This window comes from Podarcis filfolensis (assembly GCF_964270895.1).
Source record: "Podarcis filfolensis genome assembly, chromosome: 7".
Lineage (NCBI taxonomy): Eukaryota > Metazoa > Chordata > Lepidosauria > Squamata > Lacertidae > Podarcis > Podarcis filfolensis.
The window spans coordinates 85232807-85248141 of record NC_139603.1 but is presented as its reverse complement, the minus strand read 5'-3'; the positions used below and the strand labels follow the sequence as shown (position 1 = coordinate 85248141).

The following is a 15335-nucleotide window of genomic DNA, read 5'->3' as shown; positions in this document are numbered from 1 at the left end:
TTTGCCGCTTTCACAACCCGAAGTTTACATTACCTGAGGGTAACGTAACCCAAAGTTCCACTGTATACGTTATAATGCTGTGACACTAGATGGCCCTGTGGAATCCTGTCTTTCGCCAACGTGATTTCCCACTTTGAGGTTTACAACACGTTTTTTTTCTGAAAAGCTTTTTTTGATGTGTCTAGATCCAGCCTTGGTTCAACGCCTGTACCCCTTTCCTACAGAACACTGGACATTGTCGTTCTGAGATTACATCTCCCCTGTCCCACCTTCTGGGAACAAATACTTCTTTTCCTTTCCACCATCTCCTTTCTTCCTTTCCTCCTCCACCCCCTTACCACCAAAGCTTGTCCCAATGTCAGGAATGTACTGGCAGATGTATGTGGGAAGCATTCGCAGTCTGGTGATGAACTCGGTTGCTTTTTCTGAGAGACAAAAACAATAGCTTGAAAGTAAGTCCAGGGGTCTTTCAAAACCTTATATCCTTCCAAATATGCTTTTACACAGAGGGTGCCTTGCACCAGCTCAAACCACTGGCCCATTTAGCTCCATATTGTCATGAGTTGGGAGAGGGGGTAGGCTGGATGCCTAGTCAAAATCAAGGTCGTGTACGTAACCTTCTGGTGGCTTCCTCTACAGCCATTGGCCTACCCCAAATCTGCTTCTTGGGAGACACCTGCTTCTTGGGAGAAAAGCAATGACAAACCTAGACAGCATCTTAAAAAGCAGAGACATCACCTTGCCAACAAAGGTCCGTATAGTTAAAGCTATGGTTTTCCCAGTAGTGATGTATGGAAGTGAGAGCTGGACCATAAAGAAGGCTGATTGCCAAAGAATGGATACTTTTGAATTATGGTGCTGGAGGAGACTGTTGAGAGTCCCATGGACTGCAAGAAGATCAAACCTATCCATTCTGAAGGAAATCAGCCCTGAGTGCTCACTGGAAGGACAGATCCTGAAGCTGAGGCTCCAATACTTTGGCCACCTCATGAGAAGAGAAGACTCCCTGGAAAAGACCCTGATGTTGGGAAAGATGGAGGGCACAAGGAGAAGGGGACAACAGAGGACGAGATGGTTGGACAGTGTTCTCGAAGCTACCAGCATGAGTTTGACCAAACTGTGGGAGGCAGTGGAAGACAGAAGTGCCTGGCATGCTCTGGTCCATGGGGTCACAAAGAGCCGGACACGACTAAACAACTAAACAACAACAACAACAACAAACCTGCTGACCTTCAGTAATGTTGGAGTCTCCATGTGCCTTCAAACCAGCCCAACTTGTGCTTCTTGATGCATGTTTTCCCCAGTCTAGCTAGCTTGAGCACAAATTGCTGGATGGCCTGTTCTCATTGTAGATTAACCCAGCCGAAAGCCACACTTTGGCTTCCAATCAGATAAAACAAATCATAAATATACACCCCAGTTTAGCTACAGTCATGCTTAACTGATGGGTTAATCATTGTCACTTTTGTTCTGATGGCATGTAAGAAACTCTGTGCCTGGTTGCTTATTGGAGAGGTTATTAAGCATAGAATAACACTGCCATCCTTCAGTCACAAGGGTCAAGATCACAGGAACCCTTGGCATCTTAGGGGTGGGGGCTGGCTAAAACACTGGAGGTAAAGGTAAAAGGACCCCTGACCATTAGGTCCAGTCGTGGCCGACTCTGGGGTTGTGGCGCTCATCTCACTTTATTGGCTGAGGGAGCCGGCGTACAGCTTCTGGGTCATGTGGCCAGCATGACTAAGCCGCTTCTGGAGAACCAGAGCAGCGCACGGAAACGCCGTTTATCTTCCCGCTGGAGCAGGACCTATTTATCTACTTGCACTTTAACGTGCTTTCAAACTGCTAGGTTGGCAGGAGCAGGGACCGAGCAACGGGAGCTCACCCTGTCGCGGAGATTCGAACCGCCAACCTTCTGATCGGCAAGTCCTAGGCTCTGTGATTTAACCCACAGCACCACCCACGGAACAAAGGAAAACATGTCTGCTTCCCTTCGTGTCCAGCAAAACAGCAGTAAAATAAAGGCTATATACAAACAGAAGTTCCTAGCAAGTGCTGGAACAGGCATGTGACACACAAACATCATGCCTGTACCCTTTGAAGGTGGAACGGAACTATATCCTAACAAGGACGGTGGTTCTGACCTGATATAAGGCAGCTTCATGGGTTTTTAAGGGTCACGTTTTCAACATTTTGTGACTGAATGTGATGAAACATGGTGGACAAGACTTTCACATCATTCTACCAAGCACAGAGCATAAGAGCATAAGAAGACACTCTACTGGACCAGGCAAAGGCCCATCCAGTCCACCGTCCTGTTCTCACAGTGGCCCACGGATGCCTCTGGGAAGCCTGCAAGGAGGTCTTGGGAGCAACAGATCTCTACCCACTTGCAAATCCCAACCACTGGAATGGAATTCAGGGGTATTTCTGGCTCCAACAGTGGAGGAAGGTTACACAGCCATCACAACCAGGAACCATCAAACGCTTTGCCCTCCATGAATTTGTCTAATCCTCTTCTATAGCCACCCAGTGCATTTCATTGGCGTTGGCTAACAAATTCAGCTGCAAAGGGTTCAAGTGCTTTTATTATTTTCAAAAAGTTGAACCAAAGCATATTAGACAAGGCTAACATACAGAATTAGTTCATTAGATAAATTAACAGGAAGGATTTGAAATCTGCGGGATCAGAGATTCTTAGAAGACTGGAGTAAATATTTGAACTATTTGAAAAGCAGCTGTAATAAACAGATTACGCTAGTAGGACTGCAAGAAGTTCTGTAAGGAGGACTATTTGAAATATTGCAAGAAAGACTATGAAGAGAACTATTCGTTAATGATAATTAAAAGTAATAGAGAAATTACGAAATGCAGAACAAGTGCTAAAGAACGGAAAATCTTCAGAAGTTGTTGCCGGAAGTCTAAAATATTGTATAAGATAAGAAGTTATGTATTGATTGTTGGAAATGGTATGTTAAAAAAGCTATTTCCTCCTTCCTCTCCATAAAGGCTTATCAGTTAGTAATCTTCCTCATTAACTTAATATTCCACATTTACTTTCTCCAGAATCTCCCAGATGGCAAGTGTGTGTGTTTCCTCCCTCCATGCTTTTGCTAATAATAAACATGCCATAGTTAGCTCTTCACCTCTTTAAACCCTTGTGTTCCTGGACCAGTTTTAGGAAACTTGGAAACCTAGGGCAAACACTCACAAGGCACGGCTCAAAATCTCTCTGGCCGTTCCTTGCTTTCTAGCTGCAGAGATGGCCATCTCACGTCTCTCTCCTGCATTTTCAAGGTTAACACTACAGGTCAATGCAAACATTATCGAGCAAGGTAAGCCAATGGTCTCTCCCACTATAAGGAAACTTCCTGTTATGTACTGAGTTGAATAGGATCCAAAATGCAGCAGTCTGATTGGTCCTAGAACAATAGAATTCAGAATGCAGTAGTCTGATTGGTCCTAGAATAGGATCCAGAATGCAGCGGTCTGATTGGTCCACAGGAGTCACCCAATCCGGCTCCAGGTGGAAGTGTATCCGCAACCTGATTGGCCTACAGGAGAATCCCAGAATGAGCCAATCACGTGGGGCCCATTGTGTAAATAATGTATATAAAGGAGACATTCTGGGGGAACTTCCATTCCTCTTCACTACTATGAGCTGAATAAAGAGCATGAAATCCACGCTCAACTCTATTTCACTGGCGACGAAGGTGGGATCCCACTGAGCTGACCGCCACACACAGCACCGCAGCACCGCTCGACTGCGAGTATATTTCACTTCCTATGTTCCAGATACACAACCTGATTCAGACCACTCGATGTCTTCCCTGCTGCCCAGAGTACTTATGTCTCTGGCTGTTTATTAGATATGAAAAAAGCAGCCATCACAAATGTTGATCTGTACTGTGGATCTTGAAAATACGGAAGAGCAGGCCTTGGGAGCTTGCATTGGTGCCCTATTCCCAAGCCTGACACACAGCTGTTTCCGAGTTAGCACAAGACATTGGCTTTGTGTATCCTTTCTTACGGTGCCTCAAAAGCACACCTTGACACAGGTATTCTTGGTTTTGCCAGACAATAGCCACCAAAGCACCAGACACTCGATTCATTACTTATTAACCCCTGTGATCAAGAGAATGTGCCCTGGCAGACTATTTACTTTAGGGAGTAGTGGAATTTTCCCTTTTCTTCCTGCAGGAAAGCTAGGGGTGTGTAAAGTGGGCTTGCCTTCTGGTCCTGACTTTACTAGGTAAGAACTATGGGAAATAATCGGCTCTCGTGAATCTCCTGTCTTTATTAAGTAAAGCATTTCAAATCCACCTTTCAGGCCACACAAAGGAACTTCCAAGGAAATGTTTATCACAACATACCTAAATGGTATTTTTTTTATTAAGTGTTCCAACCAATAAACACATATTTAACAACACTACAGTGTCACAAATATTATAGGGAGCACATTATCGGAAAATGCATTCTAAGTACTCCTGCTACTGACACAGCACACCAGAATAAGATATGAGATGATGGGGTTCTGCCATCTGTGTCTGAAGTTGGCAAACTGGAGGCAAGGGGACCATACCTCTGTAAATCTTTTTTTGTCTTTCTCACCCCTTGCTTTTCTGAATCGCTTTGCTTTTCATTCAGCGCCAACTGCCACATTCTATAGTATCGGCTACAAATAGATTCTCCAACCTCTTCCAGTTTTGTGAGATTTCCAGATGTGCTGCTATCAGGAGTTTCAGGAACAAGTTTTTTAAGATGTGTGGCTTTGTTTACCTGTTTGCTGAAAATTGACATTAAAATGTTTCATCTCTGTGAATAAAACCAGCTAACTTCTCAACTCTACCTGGATTAAGATGCTTTTAAATAAATACAATTGCTCTGGACATCTTGTAAAGATTAACCAGGTTTTTCCTGACCATTAAAATTTGACTCTTTTTATTAGTAGATTCTTCTTATCATCTCTGGGTTGTATCCAATACCAGGCCTACTAAGAGTAGACCAACTGAAGTTCATAGACATGACTTACACTCACAGTAGTAATAGTAGTAGTAGTAATCTATGTGCCCCAGCCACTCTGGGCGGCTTCCAGCATCTATAAAAACACAGTTAATTTCAATGGGTCTACTCTCAGCAGAACTTTCAACCCTCAAATTTTATTATACTGTTTTTATGTTTGTATTTTGCATACCACTTCAGAGATGTGAAACATTAAGCAGTTTAGAAATGCTTTTAAATAAATAAAATATTATTTGGTAGGATCACCAAGGGCCGAAGAACATTGCCTTGCTGGTTGAATATTGTGGACTCTATTGGAAGGTAGTGGACTCCCCTTCACTGGAGGTTTTTAAGCAGAGGTTGGATGGTCATGTGCCATGGGTGCATTATCTGAGTTTCCTGTATTCCTGGGGTTGGACTAGATGACCCTCAGAGTCCCTTCCAACTCTACAATTCTATTTGGTGTTTGACAACTGCCCATCCCGGTAATATATAAAGAAGATCTGACACAAAATCCTTGTGGGCATAGCATGAAATTGCAAATCTGTATACTTCATTGGTTAACTCAGGCTATGACCAGAGAGAAAAAGAGAGTGAGTTTTTCAAAGCCGTGGGTAGATTTTAGCCGCAACAAAAACTTAGTGGCATTTTTAACTACTCAGCTAATTTGGGTGCCCACCACTTAGCTGAAGATTTTGCCTTGAGGCTGCCCAAACTGGTTAACTCATTTCTTGGAAAAGTCACAAGACTGAAGATAATGAGAGACAACTGATTATTGTGAACTCTGTGGCTTGGAGCTACAGTTTTCGAATTTTCTCCCACGGAAACAGGTGGTTCTGTAAAGCATGCGTTCCCATTTTAGATGAACCAAAGTTTACTGTGTTGTCCACATCCTAAACTACAGTCAGCCTTATCAATGATTACTGAGAACAAGCCAGCGTCATAAACTATGGTTTGCAGGGGACTTGCTTTCAGTATTCATAGAACCGAGCGGTGTTTGTTGAGCTTCAGACAACACAGCAAGATGAAGTTAATTAAAAAAAAAAAATGAAAGTTTCACCTTCTCCTTGCAGGCACACTGGAGGAGGGGCGTGTGAGCTCAAGACTTGCTACAGCGCATTACATCTGAGCAAGGTAAGAGCCTTATCGCAACTCACAGGGATTGGTTGTGCACAGTGGTTCCTAATTAGTCTATGGACCACAGGGGGTCCCCGTAACCCACCCAGGGGGCCTGTGGCACATAAGTGGCCACCGTCTGGGACATCCCATTTTGGGCGCCGTGCTCTCACGTGGGCACGGGACTCTTGCAGGAGCACGGCCCAGAAGTTGTGTGACCTGACTTTGCAATGGGACATGTTGAAGGGTACAATGACACCGTTCACATAACAAAACCTACCACAGAGATATCATTTTCAAAAGTAGAGGGTCCACGGCTTGGCTTCTGAAAAGCAGGGAGTCCGCAGTACTAATTGGGAGCCGCTGCACTAGAATGTACTGCATCCCTCCACCAATCAGTAACTTTAGACTTTTCTGTGCTGCGACCTTGTTTGTGGAATAACCTTCCTTAAAACTCATTGGAGCCGTAGTTTCCAGAGAATCTGATGGATGGTATGTTTTTCTGATTGCTTCTTGCTATTTTCCAACTAACTTTAATTGGCTCTTTTTCTTTTCTTCTTGGTAGCTTAATTATATTTCATTGTCAATTGCTTGTCACTGTTTTCAGCAGCTGTATTTTTCTTTTCTTTTTTAAAGTCCATTTTCCAGGATTCCCCACTATGGTGTTGTTGACTAAAGGTAAAGGGACCCCTGACCATGAGGTCCAGTCGTGACCGACTCTGGGGTTGCGGCGCTCATCTCACTTTATTGGCCGAGGGAGCCGGCATACAGCTTCCGGGTCATGTGGCCAGCATGACTAAGCCGCTTCTGGCGAACCAGAGCAGCGCATGGAAATGTTGTTTACCTTCCCGCAGGAGCGGTACCTATTTATCTACCTGCACTTCGTGCTTTCGAACTACTAGGTTGGCAAGAGCAGGGACCAAGCAACGGGAGCTCACCCCGGCACGGGGATTCGAACCGCCGACCTTCTGATTGGCAAGTCCTAGGCTCAGTGGTTTAACCTACATTGACTACATTGTACCCAATTCCAGATTCCTTGGGTACAGCAGGGTCCCTCTCAGCTATGCCTACCTCATGGGGCTGTTGGCATTACTTTGCGTATGCAGATCTGAGTTCCTTGGGAGAAGAGTTTGGTTGCCCCTACGGAGAATGAACAAATAAACCTTTGCCATATGAAAGGCACCTGCTAGAATCCATTCTAGGCGGATCAGTTCCAAGCCAGGCAAGTGCAGACATGTGTAGGATTTCGTTTCCACCATCCATCATGTGCAGAAGGGCTTTAGAGAAGGGCGTTTGTTATTTTTAAAGCCAGCTTAACTTTAGGGAAGAATAATCAGCATTCTGAGGCTGCTTGGGAGTTATGCACCACTGGGCTTGTTTTTGAGCGCGCGCACGCACCGGATGCAAATGAGCCGGTGCCTATCTGCACACGCAAAACGTGCAATGCCGGGGATCCGTCCCCGCACCTTTTGCCCAGGACAGAATGCACCCCATTCTAAGTCTCCCCCGGCGCGCGCATGCAGCGCTTGCCTTTGCATCCCCCGAAGAGCCTTCCCTGCCCCCGCAAGGTGCTTTGCGATTCCTGCCACTCGCCCCCGCCTTTAACTCTTCCCGTGCCCCTCTCCCTCCCTCTGATTCCTAGCGGGCGCCCTTCCAGCAGCCCCCCAACCTTTTGCCCAGGCTTTGCTAATGGGATGCTGCAGCGTCACTGCGCTCTGCAGGTTCTCCCACCTTCGCGGTGCGCGCGTTCTATTTCCTTGCGAGCGTAGCCAATCGGCGCGCTGCGGGGAGAGCCCCTGCCCTCCCCCTCATTGGCTGGCCGCCTCCCCTCCCTCTTTCTCTCGCCCTTCGCTCCTCAGGCGCCCCCCCCCCGCTCGCCCCTATTTGCATATTCATGAGGCGGGCGGGCGCGAGGGAGGGGCGGAAGCGGAAGCGTTGCGCGGAGACGGTTTCCGAGGAGCCGAGGGTATAAAGCGCCCGCCTGCGCCGCCCGCCGCCCGCTTCGGAGCCCGCTGCCCGGTCGCCGTGACAGAGCCCGACGCCCGGCCGACCCGCCCGCGACCCCGACCCCGGACCGTGACCGGACAGGACCCGGCCCCTGCGGAGCAGCCCGGCGCAGCAAGCAGCCCGCCCCTGCGAGGGGGAGCAGCCGGGCCCCGGCAGAGCAGCGCGCTCCGGCAGGAGCAGGTACCGGCCGCGGAGGGGAGGGCCGCGGGCGGCGGGGGGGGGGGGGGAGGCGCGCGGTCCACACGACCCTTCTGACCCGCGACCCCTGACACGCATCGGCACGTCGGAACGGGGCGCCGGGAGGGGTAGGAGGTGTTCGTGAGGGAGGGAGAGCGGAGGAGAGCGGTCCAAACGGCCCTTCTGACCCGCGACCCTGACACGCACCTGCACGTCGGAACAGGCTGCCGGGAGGGGTACGAGGTGTTCTTGCGGGAGGGATTGCGGAAGAGCGCGGTCCACACGGCCCTTCTGACCCGCGACCCTGACACGCACCTGCACGTCGGAACGGGCCACCAGGAGGGGTAGGAGGTGTTTGTGAGGGAGGGAGAGCGCAGGCGCACCATCCATACAGCCCTTCTGACCCGCGACCCTGACACGCACCTGCACGTCGGAACGGGCCACCAGGAGGGGTAGGAAGTGTTTGTGAGGGAGGGAGAGCACAGGCGCGCCGTCCACACGGCCCTTCTGACCCGTGACAATAACATGCATCTGTGTGTAGGGGCAGGTGGTTTGGAGTGGGGGGTTTCCCGGAGGCAGGGATGGCAATGGCACGCCATCCACATGACTCTTCTGTCCGTGTCCCTGACACTCACCTGCACGTCGGAACAGACTGCCTGGGGTGGGGTGTTTTCTTGAGATGCACCATCCACACAACGCTTTTGTCCCACGTCCCTGACACACACCTGCACATCGGAGTGGTCCAGCTACAGCAGTCTTCTGTGTTGTTTGCCCCCCCATAGCAGTCTTATAAGGTTTTACAGCTTTCCCTGCTGCTGAATGCCCCACCCTGAAACAGGTGGCATTTGGAGGTACAGTGCCTCTGCCCCTGGAGGTTTTACTCAGCTGTTGTAGGTAAAATGGCTAAAGAATACCAGAATATCAAGGGCAGAGTGATTCTGAACTTGTAGGTTCTATGCAGAGGTAATCTAAACTCCTGAGAACACATTTATTCAAATATGTGCTTGGCTACATTTTGAAAAAAATAAAGCAATCTTTAGGATTTGTCTTCGCTGTGTATTCTAGCCTTGCAAGTTGATGGGGTTAGTGGTTAAAGTGTTTGGTCTGGGAGACCAGGGTTCAAATCCCCACTCAGTTGATGTATCTCACTCTGTAACTTTGGGTCCGTCACTACCTTCCCAGCCTTTACCTACCTCACAGGGTTGCTGTGAGGAATAAATTGGGGAAAGGGATGCAACCTTGAGCTCTTTGGAGAAAAGGTGGGATATAAATGTAGTGCTAAAATCTTTTGTTTTCGATCTTGGTCCGGTGGTTGTAGGGAACCCACAAGCAAGGCCTAAGAGCCTAAGAGCGACCAGCAGCGTGTTTTTTACATGAGTAGAATGCGTGCTTTTATTTAAAATGCATCTCTGGGTTAATTGTGGGGCATAGGAATTCGTTCTCTCCCCCCCCCCAAAAAAAGTATAGTCCGGTCCCCCACAAGGTCTAAGGGACAGTGGACCGGCCCCCTGCTGAAAAAGTTTGCTGATCCCTGGTTATTCACTGGATGGGAGCCATCCTAAGAACCACATTTATGTCACCTTGGGGGAAAAGTGGCATGTAAACATAAGGAGGAAAAAGAAGGAGTGGGAAGAATTTTTTGGTGTCTTTTTTGGTGCCTTAATGGTGGCTGACAGCTCCATAACCCTGTGTGGATTTACCATTCATTCTCTGCCACAAACCAGTTAATCTAAAGGCTGCCTGATTTGTGGTTTTCTAAAATATATATCTGTCGGACCAGAGGAGCAATTCAGGGAGCCAAGCCAACATCAGGGTGGGCTTAGGGATCAGAACTCCTTGAGAAAGAGAGTGGTGGAGGAAGGGACCCAAAAGGAAACACGCAAAGGAGTGTCTTAGGGGATTTGCCTTGAAAGAGGATTTCATGGCTGGGGAGGGGGCATTCTTATGGAAAGGTGTGTGTATTTGAGTAGGGTGTGTGTGTCTCTGGGCGCCGGGGTGGGAGTTGGAGGAATGCAGAGGCTGTTGTGTGACTGAGGGATTCTTGTTGCTGGAGGATTGTGCCTTTGGTGAGTTACAGATCCTGTTGTGGCTGTAGAAACTGATACTGGAGGGACATGTTTTGTTGCAGTTGGGGCAGACAAAGGCGTCTGGTTGTGCTGCTGCAGATGCACCACGGCGTTCCTTCTTTCTGCGCTCCTCCCAGCGGTCATTCCTCCGCTGGTCACTGCTGTGGCTGCACAGCCTGACTCTCTGCACTGAGGTTGTCTGTAAGAGATTCCCACACAGCGGGGTTGATGTTGCCAGCCTTCGTGTTTGGAGCCATCTTTGTAACGCAGAGTTGGTCTGCCAACACAGGGCAGAGGAAGCCTGGGGTGTGTACATTGACTTGGAAGTGAAAGATACAAGTAGGGGGTTGGGCTAGATGACCCTCGGGGTCCTTTCCAGCCCTGCAATTCTTTGAACAGCAGATTCAAGAGAGGGACCCTAGCAAATGGGGTTCAGAAGAAGAAAGGCTGGGGTGTTGTTGGAGAGGAGGATAAGGCAGAAAGGGGGCAGGTGAGTTTGAGAGGCAGGGTTTGGGGACAAGGGAGAGAATTGGGTTTGGTTGCGGATGCAAGAAGACAGCTTGTGGAAAAGAGGGAAGACACATTTTTTGAACTATTCTTGAGATGTTCTTCAAGGGAGTTCAAAAAGGTGAGCAGAATCCCAGCGGGCGAGTGAGAAATAACTGCAGAAGCAAATAGTTTGTTGCGTGTCCAAGTGTGTTGGTTGATGGGAGGAGATAACCGGGGGTGCGTGGAGATCATAGGGCTGTCTGATAAGGTAAGAGAAGAGGAGAAGAGATCACATGTTGGGATCTGTGTGTGGTGCATGCAAGGGGTGAGAAAACCGACCCTAGAAAAACCAGGTGCTGAAGGGGCTGTAAGAGAACTTGAGAGAGAGGAGATTCTTATCTCTGCAAGGTCAGGTTGAGGAGGCAGGATGAGTTAAGTGTGAGCAAAGGTCTTGGGGTTTGAGGCAAGGAGTTTCTTTCTAAAGCAGGATGTGCAACAGGGAGAAAAGGGAAGAAGCGAGAAGTAAATAAATGTGTCGATCCTGGAAAGGAGAGTGAAACGAGGGAGGAACTTTGCTCCTTGTAGTGCTTGAGTCGGCAACTGTCAGAACAAACTTCGAGGGCAGAATACAGGGTGGGAAAGAATCACAGGGAAGGTTGCAGTGACTTTTGGCAAAGGGGGAAGGGTTTGGGGTGCAAGAACAAGAGGGGTGCAAAAGCCAGAGAAGTGGAAGGGGAGAAAAGTGTTGCAGGTAAAGAACTGCTGGTGTGTGGAGTGTCCTGTAGGTGACAAAACAGGGTGATTATAGGAGAAGATAGCAAAGCATGAGAGAGGGATTTTTTGCCATCCTGAGAGGCATCTGTGTCCAGGGCGGCTGTCTACCAGCTCCACCTGGTACGCAGGCTGAGACCCTACCTGCCCGCAGACTGTCTCACCAGAGTGATGCATGCTCTGGGTATCTCTCGCTTGGACTACTGCAATGCGCTCTACGTGGGGCTACCTTTGAAGGTGACCCGGAAACTGCAATTAATCCAGAATACGGCAGCTAGACTGGTGACTGGGAGTGGCCATCGGGACCACATAACACCGGTCCCGAGAGATCTGCATTGGCTCCCAGTATGTTTCTGATCACAATTCAAAGTGTTGGTGCTGACCTTTAAAGCCCTAAACGGCCTCAGTCCTGTATACCTGAAGGAGCTTCTCCACCCCCATCGTTCTACCTGGACACTGAGGTCCAGCGCCGAGGGCCTTCTGGCGGTTCCCTCCCTGCGAGAAGTGAGGTTACAGGGAACCAGACAGAGGGCCTTCTTGGTAGTGGCACCCACCCTGTGGAACACCCTCCCTTCAGATGTGAAGGAAATAAGCAGCTATCCTATCTTTAAAAGACATCTGAAGGCAGCCCTGTTTAGGGAAGCTTTTAATATTTAATGCTGTATTGTTTTTAACACTCGATTGGGAGCCGCCCAGAGTGGCTGGGGAAACTCAGCCAGATGGGCGGGGTATAAATTATTATATCTACTGGGGGAGTCTTGGAGGGCAGCTTTTGGTATGCATTAGCTTTATATGGAGACGTGGCTTGTGGGTCATTAAATCATAGAATTGTAGAGTTGGAAGGGACCACAAGGGTCATCTAGTTCAACCCCCTGCAATGCAAGAATCCTTTGCCCGACGTGGGGTTCAAACCCACAACCCTGAGATTAAGTGTCTCATTATTTACCAACTGAGCTGTTCCAGATGTAGCCTAGCGGGTCAGCCCCATCGTATCTGTTGCACCCAGAATGTGTATTGGGTTTTCCCTTTCAGTGTTGGGGACCTTCCCTGCGTGACAAAATTTTGTTGGGCAGGTCTGGTAGGGAGCAGAAGCTTAAACTGGGTGTCATCTATAAACCCAGCAATCAATCCTGTTTTGTGTCACTTTGCCTGTAATGCAAATGTTCAATTCATTTTGCTGATCAGGTAAAGTGCTTCAGTTTGCATATTTGTGGTTTGACCCCAACGGGGGTGAAATTCTTTGCCCCCGTATTATAAATATGCAGCAGTAGCCTGTGTAAAGTTATGTTACAGATGCAAACACAGTTAACTGCATAGGACTTCTGAAAGCAGGCATTCCAGACCTAAAAATACAAAAGTAATTTTTGTGTGTGTGTCAAAGATCTCTCAGATATTGTTTGGAATGTTGTACCCGAAGCCACATGAAATATATTGAGTTATTTAGGCATGGCTGAAGTGTATTTAAAGAGAAATTTCTTCTCGGTGTTGGAGGGGGGGGGGAGGCATGGTTGACCTTGAGGCTGCTCCTGGAAAAATGCAATTTGTTTTCTTGATAACTATCTCCACAGTCCATAACGCTTTAACTGCATGTTATCCTTACATCAGATCCTTCACCCGTTATTTTCGTTGGTGTTGTCAGTGATTCCAGCTTTAGAGGAACTAAAAGGAGCGAATCTGGTGGTGCACGTGGATTGAGAGGCTGATTAGCTAGCTTGCCTGTTAAGAGGAGGAGGAGGATCTGCAAAGAAGCTCAGCAGCAATGCTTGGCTCTTGTGCGTACTGTGTTGACTGATACCCAAACTGAGGGTTTGGTCTACAAAGGTATGTGGGTGCCCACTTGCAAACTGCCCGTTAACTGGAGTTGTAGTGCTAATGGTATTATCCCTTTACTGCCATTTAACTTCTGAAAATGTATACATTTAAAATGGCTTGCACGGCACTCTGCTCTGGCATAATTATCTGTCTGATTATGATCTGTATCGCATTGCACTGCCTGGCTTAAGCACTGCTGGTAACATTTGCTGAAAATCAGCCGCATCTTCTGCTGCTTGCTTTCGGCGCAAGTGGGCGGATATTGGCTTGGCTTTGAAACAGAAGGGTGAGTGTATCTCTAAACAGTCTGATAACTGGGAGGCGGGGGAGATTCGTAAGCTGTCATACTTGCTTCACAGCATTCGGTTAGTGTGTTTATATGTGCACTCTGCTCTGCCCGGTACATATTATTCTGCCCACAGTTGCTTCATAGAGCAAGATAGCCTTGCTGGCGAGAACTGTAGCAAAATCGCCAGCCTTTGGTCTAAGGGTCCGTGCTTTTTCGAGTGAGGCTGCACAATTGGGGCACTATGCCTTTAAATGAATAGCTCATTTGTAATGAACACTTCAGAACCAATCTTCCTTCAGGAACGGGCTCGGAACTCCAAAGGGAAAATTGTACAGTTTATGGTTTCTGAGCAATCTTGTTCTTTGCAACAAAGAGTGAAGTATCTCGAGCTTCATTTATGTTATTCAGGGCTACTTTTTACTGGGGCCGCTGCCAAAAAGATGACAAATGCTGATGCCGAAATGCAGGCACTTAAAGGTAGCAGCAGCAGCAGCTGTTGTCTTGGAAATAAACATTAGGCTGGGGCTTTCAGGAGCACAGTTTTCATCTAGTGGGCATTGGTTGTTTTTCTCAAGCAGTCGTTCCAGGGACATGGCTCGAGAGAGGCTCCGGCAGTCGGGAAAAAGGCTGATAAGTCAGGCAGGGATGCAAATACATAGATGCTTTGGTTTACACGTTCAGAAAAACGAGACACAATTCTGAGATGATAGAATACATGGTACGATTTGAGATTGCCAGGGATGAGGGATTGGTTTTGAATGCTGCAGCACATTAACAAAATATAAAAATCGGGGAGCAACTGGGAATAATTTCTCTGTTATCTGCATGCAAGTTTTTTACTTAAGGGGGCTTTTATGTGCAGTAATGCTTAAAAATGGGGTTTGCATGCACACCCCCGCACTTGCATCCTGAAGTGGTACATTCCAACTCACAAATTTACCATCTCATTCTGCTGCAAGTGTTGGCCAGGTCTGACGCTGTCAGGTCACTGGTTTCTCTAGCCCCCTTTTAACAGCTGGCTGTCGGCATCTCTCCTCAATCTTGGGCCGGGGTCTTTTCCCCCACTTTGCTACCTGAGATTCTTTCACTCGGGATGTCAGTGACTGAATCTGAAATCTTATGCAATTTAGGGCGTTAGTTCTGCCGCGACGGGCACACTCCAAATATTGCATTTGCACTCGACATTTCTTTCAGAGAGTTCATCTGGCATTGTAGCTTAATATAATATTGCCCCAGCTGTACAACTCCCTTCTTGCAAACTCAGGGGAAGGTTACATCATAGTTTTTCAGCTGTTGCTTGCACAGTGAAGGAGCCTGAAACCAGGCATAAACCTAGCTTATATAGACTGCTGTTGTTGTGCATGCTTCACAATTCAGACTACTTATTCAAGCAGAAGAGGCAGCAGGAACGAATAATCCTGTGTTTCTGCAAGTGTTTTTACTTGGCTTTGTTCACCACGTGGCTCTCTCACCGTGTTGTTCGCTCTCTGATTTGAGTGCATTCTGCTTGGATTTATTCATACGTCAGGCTTCAAGAAGATTGCGGAGGTTTAGCACTTTTTTCTGTTTTTAGCTGATTTATTACGGAGCCTCCATTTTTATATAAT

The 15335-nt window shown here is 47.9% G+C and overlaps 1 protein-coding gene across 6 annotated transcripts in view; it reads left to right on the top strand.

Annotated features, from left to right (window-relative positions):
- The window catches only part of SLC45A4 (solute carrier family 45 member 4), a 110077-nt gene that overhangs the window by 14595 nt on the left and 80147 nt on the right, over positions 1-15335 (top strand). For 2 of the 6 annotated variants that reach the window (XM_083622016.1, XM_083622012.1), the window contains exon 2: positions 6075-6135. The gene's annotated coding sequence lies outside the window, so the exon portion shown is untranslated. Of the gene's footprint in view, positions 1-6074; positions 6136-8128; positions 8305-13426; positions 13449-15335 lie in introns of those variants that run through there. The other 4 variants (XM_083622015.1, XM_083622011.1, XM_083622017.1 and 1 more) reach the window with 2 other exon arrangements.